The sequence below is a fragment of the Rissa tridactyla genome, chromosome 12 (assembly GCF_028500815.1).
Source record: "Rissa tridactyla isolate bRisTri1 chromosome 12, bRisTri1.patW.cur.20221130, whole genome shotgun sequence".
NCBI classification, from domain to species: Eukaryota; Metazoa; Chordata; class Aves; order Charadriiformes; family Laridae; genus Rissa; species Rissa tridactyla.
In genome coordinates, this window is record NC_071477.1 from 7,907,002 (window position 1) to 7,919,207 (window position 12,206).

The window sequence follows — 12,206 nt, forward strand, 5'->3', positions numbered from 1 at the left end:
CCTTCAGTCACTTTTTGTTCTTTCCAATGAGGATGGTGTTTTTAATTCCCCTCGCAGTCTACCGGCAGCGTGTGCCGTGAGTGGAGCCCTGACTATGCAGCATCGCGCGGGAGGGGATAACGGAGTCCAGCAAATGCATGGGAAGTTCCTTCAGAAACTCAGTTCCCTCCTAGCGCAGCCGCGCTCTTCTTCAGCTTTTTGTTTAATCTCTAGGTACAGCCGTTGCCGGCTCGTATGCAAAAGTGTTAAATGAAGCCAGCTCAAGGACTGCTTGCCATCTCTGAGTGCGGCACCACACAATGGGCTGGGAATGCCTGAGATCGTTTCCTGTCCTGCCTTTCATATCGCTGAACTGAAACCATCACTCGTGTCAAAAGCAAGGACTGCAGATGAAAGGCCAGTGCATTAAGACAGCACATAATTGTCAGTCTCCGAGTTTCTGACATTAATCGTTTTACTTAAAGAAAGCGGCGGAATGTTTTTTTGTGTCCCCCCCCACCTCGACTGACAACACACAGGAGATAGTCTGGAAAAAAATTAAAAAAAAATAATGACTCAAAATTTTTGCTAATTAAAAGTAATGTGTTTTCCCATTTTTTGGCAATTTGATAACACAAAACACTTACTTGGGGGCCACAGGGGGAAACAAACTGAGACGGATAAAAAATGTTTTGTGTTCATCCAAGCAAGACTATGTTAATGCACATTATCCCATTAATGCACATCAACATCGGGAATAAGCGCGCCAATGCAAGCAAGAAGCATACACTTATCATCATTTGATAACATGTTTAATGACAGATTGACGGTTGATTTGCAAATGTGAACTGGCATCAATGTTGCTAACTTCAGCTTCTGCCGCCTCCTCTGCTATGCCAGCATATTTATGTGCATAATTTGATTTCGCAGCCACACTGTTAGTACATTTTTAATATTAACTATGCAAGAACAGACAGCCGAACTTAAGTTGCACTGATGGTTTGAGTTCATTAGATTGAAAAAGATGGGCAATGATGACAAAGATGGAGATGGCAGCGCAACATCAAAGAGGCAACACTTAACAAACACACTCCATTTTGAACAAACCGAACTAACACATTTCATGTTGTCGGCTGCAGCAGAGCCCTTATGTACAACAGTAAGAAAAAAAATATGCTTCTGCCCTGGGCATACTGACAGCAACTCTGCAAGAAGCTTAGCAGGCTCCTGGACACACAGTTGTAAGATATTTCACTCATCTATTGCAGGTAAAGGGGTTGATTCTGGTCTGATGTCCGAATGACAGCAACATAATTCAGCTGACTTGCAGTGGAGTTACTCCTGATTTACACCGGTGCAAGGGAGAGTGCCTGCCTGTTCCCACTCTCCTTCCCTAGTTCGCTCTTCACAGCTGTGATTCTTTATGGCGAATAATAAAAAGATTTTGCTGAGAGCTCAGCTCTTGCATGCACAATGCGCAGAGCAGAACTGCAAGTTCAGAAGCCCTGGAGCCTCGTGCCGCAAGGCGTGGGATGTCCTTCCCGTGTCCCCGGAGCCAGGAGCCCAGCACCGCGCAGGACTGCGCTCCTGGTGACTTCCTCTTCTTTGGCGATTCTGGGCAGTGCAATTCTGCGCTGAAGGGAACATGTACCAATGAGCTGGGAGGAGAATATTTCATCCTCTGCTCACATTAATGTCTGGGCATATACTGCATCTAGTATTAATTTGCTTGTTGTGCTGCAATATATAATAAATTTGAGGCAATAGCTTTATGGTGCAAGTTGTAATTTTAAATTTTATGATACAAACTGACCATCTGCGGGAATCTGACCATATAACCTAAGCCATTCTGCGTAGACTATAATGCTAGTACCTCTGAATCACCGTGAAACTATGATTTAGACACACAATTAGACAGACCAGGCCCTCAACAATTCTCAGCTCTCTGAATTACTGCTGAACAGCCTAATAAATACATCGCACACAGGTCTCTGTTCTGCAAAGCTTTTAAGAATGTTCTTAAGTTTGACTCTAACGAGCAAAGCACCTATTACAATTACTGTTTCTCAGAGACTAGTCCTGGACCAGAAACCCGTTGTGCTTGGCACTGCACAAATAGAACAAAACCCCACTGCTCGGGTTTTGCTCCTGCTCCTGAGCCCGCTGCGCAGGGATGGAGTGCTGGAGCGGGGCCAGGGTTTGTTAGGAAGCTGTGAGGGACATAAAGTGTCGACTATCGAATTTAATCCCGGAAACACTGCACCCATTTGCCAGATTGGGACACTGAGTAAGAGAGCAGAAAAGGACCTTGCGCCAGTCAGCAGGTCACCCTCACCGGACAGCAGCAGGAGGGTTCCTGGTGCCCCTGTCCTGGTGGCAGCTCCTGAGCAAATGCCTCCTGCCAGGATGCTGACCTGGCTTAGCTGTAGAAACATCTTGCTTTATTGTCTGTTATGAAAGAAGCTTTAATTTCGGTAAAACCTCTTTGTGGAGGTCTGTGCTCTTTTTAAGAAGAGACCTGCATTGCAGGGAGAACTAATCCTAAGTCCCTGGCTACATTCCGTTCAGGTAGTTTGTTAGGCAGCTCCAGTGGCTGGTGCTGTACAGATGAAGGTGTATGGCCTCGAAAACAAAGAATGTCTGAACAGACAGGCAGCAACAAGCATCCTGGGCGAATTTTCCTAGGCTGAAACATGTGTAGTTGGCTTTTTTTTAGTTTAATCTATTGATACGTTAAGGTCCAAACCCAACAGGAGACACAAGAGCACACCGTGCAAGGTGCTGTACAGAGTTCAAGATGATCTCTCTCTTAGAACGAGACTAGATAATTTCCAGTGACACAGGGCAACAGGTAGATCTTGCTTGCCCCAGTGAGGACTCAAGAGATCCTGGAAGCTTTCTCAAAAGTGAGGAAACAAAAAAAACCAACAAACCACAAACAAAAAAAAAATGGGAGGAGGAAGACAGGAAGGCCAGCAGAGAGAAATGCAAGAAGTAGCCCAGGCCAGGCTCAGCGAGCAGTTTAGACTCATTTTGTTGTCTTTTACGATCAGTGGGCCGTTCAGAAAGGCACAGGAGCAGCGGCATTTCATGCCTGGTGAGCTGAGCAGCAGAGGAGGAGCTGGGCAGCCTGTACCCAGCAGCCTTGATAATTGCTCTGTTAACAGCCTTGTGCTGCCTCCTCCTTACCTAGGCTTTAGCTACAATTAGAAATAAAAACATATCCCAGGGAGAGGGAATTGTGGCCATTGCTCACTCAAGCCTGCTGATGGAGGATGGAAATGGGGAGAGCAAGAGACAAGTGCTATTTCCAAGCTGTGAAAAGGCTCTCCCCAATCCCAGCCCCAGCCCAGCATGACCACAGCATGTTAGGTGGCATTGTGGGGCGGGGGGAAACCGCTTCCAGCTCTACGTTTGCCCTTCGGAACGACTGAGCTCCTACTGTGACCGTGCACTTACAACGCTGGCTGTGGAGAGCTCCAGAGAACGGGAGCCCAGAGCATCACCTGCCTGGAAGAACCATTAGTTTTCTCAAGTCACAGTTATCTCTGCTACTGCATTTGCGTCCTCTTTCCTGTCTCGTTTTAGTAAGTTACAATTCTCCCACTCTTGTTACTGAGTACATGCAGATGCCACTTTGTTCCATGTGATTTATAGCCAGTAGCTAATGTTCAGTTATAATTCCCCATTTTAGACATGAAAAATAACCTGTAATGCTCAACACAAGGGCCTCTCAACAATGATATATAATTTAAAAATTAACATGAGGACAGAGGAGACACGGGATTTTGAACTAGGGACTCTCTCATTCAAAGGTTAAATCTCTACAAGGTGAGCTAAAGGAATTAGTTGAGTTATTAAGTAAATGCCTCTGTTATATTTTCCCAGTACATTAGCTGTTTCAGCCTTTTCCAGTTCAGCTGTGTTCAGCCCCAGCATGTTCAAAGTGCAAATGCTCATGGCACTGTATTCACACATTTGCTTTTTTTCAATGTCAAACAAACTGGAGCTTTTCAGAGTTAAAGGTCAAAGTGGAGGGCCCTTAAGAAAATCTCCTGGGAAATTATGTGATTGTTCTTATGTCTTTATTGTATATAAAACCAGGCTTCATACATGGCTTGCCCTTTCCAAGCATCTTAAAACTATAAATGAGTCATGACTCATTCCTGCAACACCTAAGTTATATAAGTGGTCTTGTTAATTTACTGGAATTTCTTGCATAACTAATCGTTTCCAGGATCAAACTCTGAAGCCTCTGAAACCTCTGAACTGTAAAGAGCTCCTTTAGAAACAGAGAAGTTAAATCCCAACCTCACACGATGAGTCAAAAGCAGAACAAGGGACAGAACCTGCATTACCAGACTCTCTCTGCCAAATGCAAGCTGTAAACCCCTCTTTTGTCAAAGCTCAGCAATTCAGAAAACACGCAAGGGGAACAGGGAGTACGGAGAAGGAGCTTGGCTGTGGAGAGGTTTTGGAGGTGGCATTCCTTTCCTGTCTGTTTTCTGTTACAATAAGAAGATGTAGCTCATATCCTGGGTGTCTCTTGCTGCACTCTGGTTAACCCTGTCTCACTCCAGCACCAAGTATTACATTTATGGATTACAAATTTATTGACATTTGACATTTGCATCAGCTTTCACCTGATCAACAGGAGCTTTGGCTGCCAAAGGGAATTATTATGGAAGATTTCAACAGCCATGGGAATGCCAAAAAGGTCATTAAATCATATCGGAAAAAACAATGTGTTCATAGCGTTCATACATTTAGTCTTGCCAGTAAATCTTCTGGTTGATGCTTGGACCACCTACTGATGATACTCGAAGAGAAGGAGTAACAGGGAGAATCGAAGAGATGAATTAAATTAAAACCAAATGACATGAAGCCTGGCACAGTGGGATCTTTAATTTTCTACTCTATGAATCCACAATAAGCAAAAAAACAAAACAAAGCACAGTGGCTTGACTTTATCTAAGTTAATTCCCTCTATATTAGCAGGGCTTAACTAAATAATCCTGAGTAATGTGTGCACCCCACATTATTGCATGCAATTTGTATGTGGGAGGTGCAGGATTCAGAAAACATATGGCACATGGAAAACAAATGACAGGGTGTGCTTTTACACTCTTTTTGGCTATACTTATCACTCTTGTTGATATTTTTTTCCAGACATGAAATACGAGTGTAGGAACTTTCACCCTAATCCCTTTGGAAAAGTACTGAGAGCTATTTTTTTGTGCTTTTGTGATTTATAGAAGAAGGCCACCACATAATTCCTGGGAGAACAGACAATGTTTTAAAAAACACTGATCAAATAAACAGAATTACCTCCCCCATCATCTTTTCCCTGGAGGGCAAACCTGGGTCTTGCACTGTAAAAGACCAAGGCCAACAATTAGGGCTCCATAGGACTACGGAGGGAAGTGAATGACTGAACTGGAAGCCCACCCACAGCCTATCTGCCTGTGTATGTCTAGCCTAGGGTGAGCTTCACTGAAGACTTATCCAAACGCAGCTGTTTGCCCCTGAGCTGAGCGAGCACGAAGGAAGTATTCAGTTTGCCCTTCTCCAGTGGGAGAGCGGAATGTTCACTTCATGAACATAAGCAGAAACAGGACACAGTATTGTTATATCTCAGAGGGACTCCTCTTCTGTGATGTCCCTTGGGATGTAGGCCTATCGGTGGGTAAAAGGCAACGCCAGTGTTTTTAATGACCCTGTAAAGAAAGTTGGTAGCCATGAGGACACAGTCCCAACAGTGACCAGTGCCAGTAGCCTGCCTTGCCCCCCTAGAAATACAGTCGGTGTTGTGTAGCCACTGTTGCGCTTGGAGCACTGATGCACATGTGGGTACGGGGAGACTGTGCAGGGATTGCATGAAGAGTGGCAGAGGGCAGAGACAGGGAACTGGACAGAAGAGTTCTTGTAAATCTTGGCTTGAGAAAAGAAAGACGTGGAGAGGTGGAACTGTGTAATGGAGATATCTACCGGCAGCTGTGCACTACACCAGGATATCATGTACTGAGACAGATAATTTCAGGTAGTCTGTGTTGCTCATGGTATAAACTTTGGAGTTTTCAGAAATAGGGAGTGTTTGTGAGTTTTCATTAAATGACTATGAAAACAGAAGTTTCACATTTGAGACTTCAACAGTTCTCCAACAAGAGAGGGGAAAACCACTTTTGTCTGCGCACAGAGTACTTTGGAGTTTTAGAAAGGCTGAAAGCAAGCCCAGAAGGGATCAAACTAGTACTATCCATGAGCAACAGAACAAGCAGTTTTGCCTCCTCTGAATTTCTGGCCTATGCTCTGCAGTAAGACTGCAAGTCCTGCTCTGCATACACTGAGAGAGAAATCTTTTGAGGGTGGAATTTTTATCACGTCATGGAAAACTCCCAGAGAAAGCAGAACAGAGAACGGAATAAAGTGTGATGCCCTTAGGTTAGGGGGCTTGATACCCCTTCTGCATGCTGGGTGTGATTCATTCCTTCTGCGTGTGCACAAGAGCAAGCACGAAGGCTCAGCCCTGTTCTGACTGCTGTGGGACGGTTTGTAGATCCTCTGTTCCCTGACTTGGGATGAGGCACCTCCGGAGCTTGCCCCAAGAGACCTCACAGTTGTGCCCAAGTTTCTGCAGCAGGAAGGCCTCTTGCAGGTTCTCTGCAGCTCTAGGAGCAGGGGAAGATGACCTCCTCCTGCTGAAGAAGTCCCTGAACTGTAAACCTGGAGGCTGGGAGAGTGCTCTGGAATGGTATCACATGTCTGTCCTGCTCTTACACGCTTATACAGGTCATGGTCAGAGATAGGATGGACACAACGGACCTCTGACGTAACCCTGTATGCCTCTTCTGATGTCCTTACCTCACTACTATTCAGCTGTATGAGAAGAGCACAAAAATGTCATAAAGAAAGTCTTAGCAGTGTTCAGCTGTCGGGCACATCTCCTGTTACAAAGGATTGTGCATATTTAGGGCGAGGGAATAGAATATGAACACAAAACATGGCAATCGTTCACTTATAGCTGGAGGCTACGGGCTCCACAGCACAGAGAAAGCTCAGCCTGGCAGTGATGCAGAGAGCGAATATCCCAACGGTGAGCAGGGAAGCTCCCTCAAGCACCGGGGCTTTTGGAGCTCGAGGGACTGCATGGCACAGTGTAATGTGACCTTGACCTTCACCAGATGGTGCAGAGCACTACTGGGAAAGGCAGAAGAGGGGAACAAAAGAGCATGTAGAGGTCATGGCCTTCATGATCTCTCTATTTTGACTGAGCTTGAAGGATGAACTTTTTTCGTTCTTCAATGCAGCCTAAACCCACCGTTTTCACCGACTCCTGGAGCTCTTGTACAGTTGTGTTAGTCATGGATGAGTGTGGTGGTAGAAAGGGAAACTGGAGGTAAACCGTGTCCACATACCCTCGCCTTTCTCTTCCCGGCCTGCTTTGCCTTGCAGCTGCTGCTGTGTGCATAGAGTTTCCATGCTGGTCACTTGATAATAAATCAAAAAGTGACTGCTGGGGTAAAGGGGCATGGGGACTCCGAGCATGTGATTCTCTGCAATAGGCTTCCCAAAGGACTAACTCCTTCTTCTTCTTCTGCACCCCGCTCTGCTGTAGCAAAGCACCAAGCAAATGGTCTTGGCTGGCCCGAGAAAAGGCGGGCAAGGGGAGACAGCCACTGCCACCGCACAGACCACTCTGTCGCTTGATCTGATGCAGGTGCTGGAAGAGATGGAGTGGAGGGAAACAACCACAACAAAGCCACTCTAGCCACTTCTCCTTTCCCTTCAAAAATGTCACTGCAGCACCCTCCACTTTCTATAACAATGTTTATCATTGTTCTTCGATTGTCTGGGACAATAAATGGTTAGAAATGAGCGTATATCACCAGGAAATCTCTGCCTGCCCCTTCCCCCAAGCAGTGTCATAAAAACGTACAAATTCACATTAATAATGAAGTGCATTTCCCCGAGAAGCCACTGTGTATCTCAGGGAGAGCAGGCAAGGTGGCAGTTGCTGCAGAGTTTCCTATTAAAGAGCAGAGCAAATACTCATAAATCTGATGAGGGGCCAAAGCACATGTTAGGGCTGTCTCCCTCTTAATGGAACCTTTTCTGAAATGAAAAAAATATATATCTCGATACATTCAGGGTATTCATTAGACATGACAACCTCCTCCACTCCCCCATCCTTCCCACCCCCACTCCTGCATGTGCTGACCCCTGGCAGAAGAGCTGGCGCTGAGTGCTGGCAGGGAGGGATTTTGGAGGTGAGGGGGAATTGTTTTGTTTTAATAAAGGGATTGTGTAAATCTACTACGATGAACAAGTCCCCTCCTGGCCCCATGTCTCCCTCCTTCCCTCTGCTCCAGCGAGCTGCTGCTGTTCCCTCTGTCTCTGACCACCGATGTGTCCTCCTCATGGCTGCCCAGCCTTTGCCATGCCCACGGCTGTCCCGTCTGTCCATCTGCCGGGAAGGTGAGCCGACAGAGCCAACGCTGCACCCCAGAGCAGGATCCCTCTTGCAAACTTGAGCGTAGGAAACCTTTCTGCCCCCTCACACCTTCAGGGGCTTGGCCAACTCACGGTCTTGGGAAAACACAATTCTCCAGACACGGGGAGGTGGCAGGAGGCTCTCTCAGGGGCTCTGATCTTGCTACCTGGTGCCATGTCTTAATGCCATCATGGGCTGGAAACTCAGGATCTGCTGCCCCTTTTTTGACGGTGAGACGCTCTTGAAAAAAGGAACTCTGTCACAATTACGACAAGCTCTGTGCCGCAAGTCGCTTGTTCTACCTCATTTCTCTTCTCACAGGCAGGGTCCTGAGCTGGAGCTCGACTCGTGTGAATCCTGCGAGACTCCGCTGATGTGTGAAAACTAGTGTAAAGGCCTGATCCTTCCCCAGCCAATGGACCCTGCCTACATGCACAATCAGACCCAGTTCTGAACCGAGGAGATGGAAAGAGAAGGCAGAATGAGGCCTGAAGACTACAGCTTAATAATCATGAATTATCTGTTCATTATCCCAATAAATAGTGAAAAATCTCTTCCTCTTTTCCTCCTCCCATAAAGCCATATCTGTAATGTTCCTCATTTTCCATCTGTGCTCCATCATATTTGCACTGAGTGATCATCCTGCTAAATTACATTATTTTTATTGAAAGGTGCTTTTAAGGGCTGGATACCGCTCATGTCTTTTCCTTTTGTTATTGATCTTTGCGATTTGATTGCTGAGGTGTAAAATGTATAAATAAGTCTCAGACACCCTTCCTTTGAAATCTCATTGGGTAAAAATGTTCTGCTATAGATTATGAAGGCTGTAGCATTTAATAATATCAGACGCAGCAAGGAGAAAGCAAGATCTTGATATCCTTATGAATACTGAATGCTTGAGGAGGTAGGTGCTATTCAAGGTCAGTTAAAATCTGGTCGAAATACTTAAAAGTTGCTGTTTCTGTGAGCAGAAGGCTTCCTGCCTTCTTGGGGCAGGAACTGTCATATATAGTATGCCCATACAGAGCCTAGAAACTATATGGGTTGACCTCATGGGTTGGATGCGCTAGTGCAATGTTAAATAATACCGATCTTAATAGCAACCTGTAGTATTGGTAAAAAGCAAGTAAATCTGCACTGATCTGTGCAGACACACTCTGATGTATCATCTGGCCTGACCCTGCTCTCAGGGAAGCCAAGAACACACTATTACTGGTTTTACAAGGACTATTGCTAGATTAAAAAAATGCTATCCAGGAAAATTTTGAAGATTTAAAAATATTAAATTAAAAAAATATCCTGATCTACCACTTGGGGAAACAGTGATAAATCTCAAAGGATTAGGGGAACTGAGGCTTCACCAGAACAGGACTATTTTGAGGGATGAGTGATGGGTTGGAGGTAGTTCCTTGCTGAGAATGGGCTCTGTGTCTCTCCTCCAGCACAGCAGAAAGACCAGCCTACTCCTCTTCCTATTCCCCTGTCTCCTCTTCTCTGCTTTGTGGTGCTCAGCAATTTTACCCAGTTTATACCAAGAAAAGTCTATTTGAAAATGGGACTTCCCCACAGAATTTTTTTACCATTGAGAAGTCATCATTTTCCAACAAGAGGTTGTCAGAAAAGTCTCATTCGAACTGAATAATCAAGACTTTCATTGCAATGAACCCTTTCTTTTTGGCTGATGACGAGGTGAGAACCCTCAGTTTTGTAGGTAAATTCTGCTCACAAAATCGTGATGTACACAACTTACAGGCAGCTGCCTCCCATCACGTCTGATGCTCCTGAAAGGGGTCTCTCAGTTTCTAATGTTTCTTGGTAAGAAGAAATGAAAGATGACGAGCAAGCTAAATTCTCTGAAATATAGTTTTGGACGACTAATTCACACAATTATCCTTGCCCGTGTAACACCAACATTGGCTAATTGTGGAACATGATGTTCGGAGCAGCTCCTACTGTTTCAGAGGAATGAGAAAATAAAATCCACAGAAGAAAAAAATCTTCTATTTTGGTATACTTAACACATACAGTTATCTACGTGTCCTATATATCATTTAACAAATTGCTTTGCAATTCTTACAGGGCGTGGTATAATGACTGATTTAAAATCACTGCATTGCTTAAACTGCATTGTTCTTCATCAAGTTGAGTCATTTTTATGTGAAGTGTCAAGCTCTCTAACAAATAACTGCTGCCAGACAAATCAAGTTCCTCATCTTAAAGCTACGGCTAAATAGTTTATAGCTTTAATCTGCTCACTGAGGTGTGCAGTCTATGACAGTAATTATAAATGCAAGGAGAAATTATAGCTGAATGCTTTAACTGCATTAGGAGCCATTTGATGAACAATCATGATTGCCTGCTCATTTTCAACAATAGAGGGCAAGTTAGTGTCAGTGCATTAGAGGATTTTCAGTTCTGCTCTGCTCTTTCTTCCATTTACCACAGAATGTCAGTTGTCTCCTATAAAGTAGAAAAAAAGCACTGTAGAAGCTTTAAACTTGATGGTTAAAAAAAGACAAAGGAGGAAACAGAGAGAAAAACTGTTTATCATTATGACTCATTTTTTTGTTTTGCAGCAGCCTTACTTTCAAATTAGTTCATCTCAGGTAGCTGCTTGTTTACTTATCAGGGTCTTTTGAAAAAGAAATCTCCCCAATCAAGTTGGTAAATTTGGCTCTAGAGAGACTTATTTCTATAAAAAGTTGTAGATAAGACCACAGATAGCTTTGGTTACCAACCAGTTTATAGCCAATCTCACCTGAATTTAAAGTGAGAAATACAATTCTGCCTTGTCTTTTTTTTTTTTTTTTTTTTTTTTACTCAGGACAACACAAAAATTCTAATTTAGTTGAAAAAATGAACAAATGTTCTTCAAAGGTATAAGTCCACATACAAATTACTTCCAATTAAAGCCATGTTCCATAATGTTCGTGGGTTTTCTTTGAAGAATAGCAATAAAACCAAATTTGAAGCAGGTTAAATGAAAGAGAATAGAAACATCTGACTGTTGTATATTACACATAATTTTACATTACTAAACCCATATCAGTTAGAAGAATTCAAGAAAACACCAAAGATGAATATAAAACAGATATAAATGTCTTTACATTTAAAAAGAATTTATAGCAAATTTCTTATTAAAAGCCTCACAGAGGTCTTAAAAATAAATCCATATACATAACACATTTTTCTACAGTACTAAACCAGATTATTAATTTATATTTTTAATGATAGCTAAAATTTTAAAATATAACCTTTAATAGTAAATTTTATTGAAATATAGGAAGTATTTTATATATTTCTATACTTTAAGTACTCTTTCCACGGTTTTATTTCCATTTATTTCCATATATTTTCTCTATTTTTATTTCTATTTCACTACAATATTGCCTAGAAGAAGTATATGCAAATGCACATGCGTGTTTTAAGAATCTCAGTATGCTTTATATTTCTTGTTTCTAAATACTGTGCTCTCCTCTATGTTATTATTCAAATGTATACTGAATCTTAAAAATAACATGGTAAGAATAAGTAAACTCTGAAAATCCCTGTTTTTTGATTTAGTCTCCTTGCAGATCTCAGGAAGAAACCGTATGGATGAACTCTGGCCTTCACAATTCTAACATAGTCAGAACTTCGATAGGCTTACGGCTCCAAAACTGTAATAAAATCCTTACAATGCTATCCAAAATACCCCATCATTTCATACAATTTGTGCTATCATGCATACCAACTA

At 43.2% G+C, this 12,206-nt stretch overlaps 1 protein-coding gene across 5 annotated transcripts in view; it reads right to left on the reverse strand.

Annotated features, from left to right (window-relative positions):
- The window catches only part of TSHZ2 (teashirt zinc finger homeobox 2), a 228,541-nt gene that overhangs the window by 73,236 nt on the left and 143,099 nt on the right, over positions 1-12,206 (reverse strand). Inside the window, exon 3 of one of the 5 annotated variants that reach the window (XM_054218195.1) lies at positions 729-1,613. The exons of 3 other annotated variants lie outside the window; for them this stretch is intronic. The gene's annotated coding sequence lies outside the window, so the exon portion shown is untranslated. Of the gene's footprint in view, positions 1-728; positions 1,614-8,150; positions 10,931-12,206 lie in introns of those variants that run through there. One more of the 5 variants, XM_054218194.1, reaches the window with a different exon arrangement.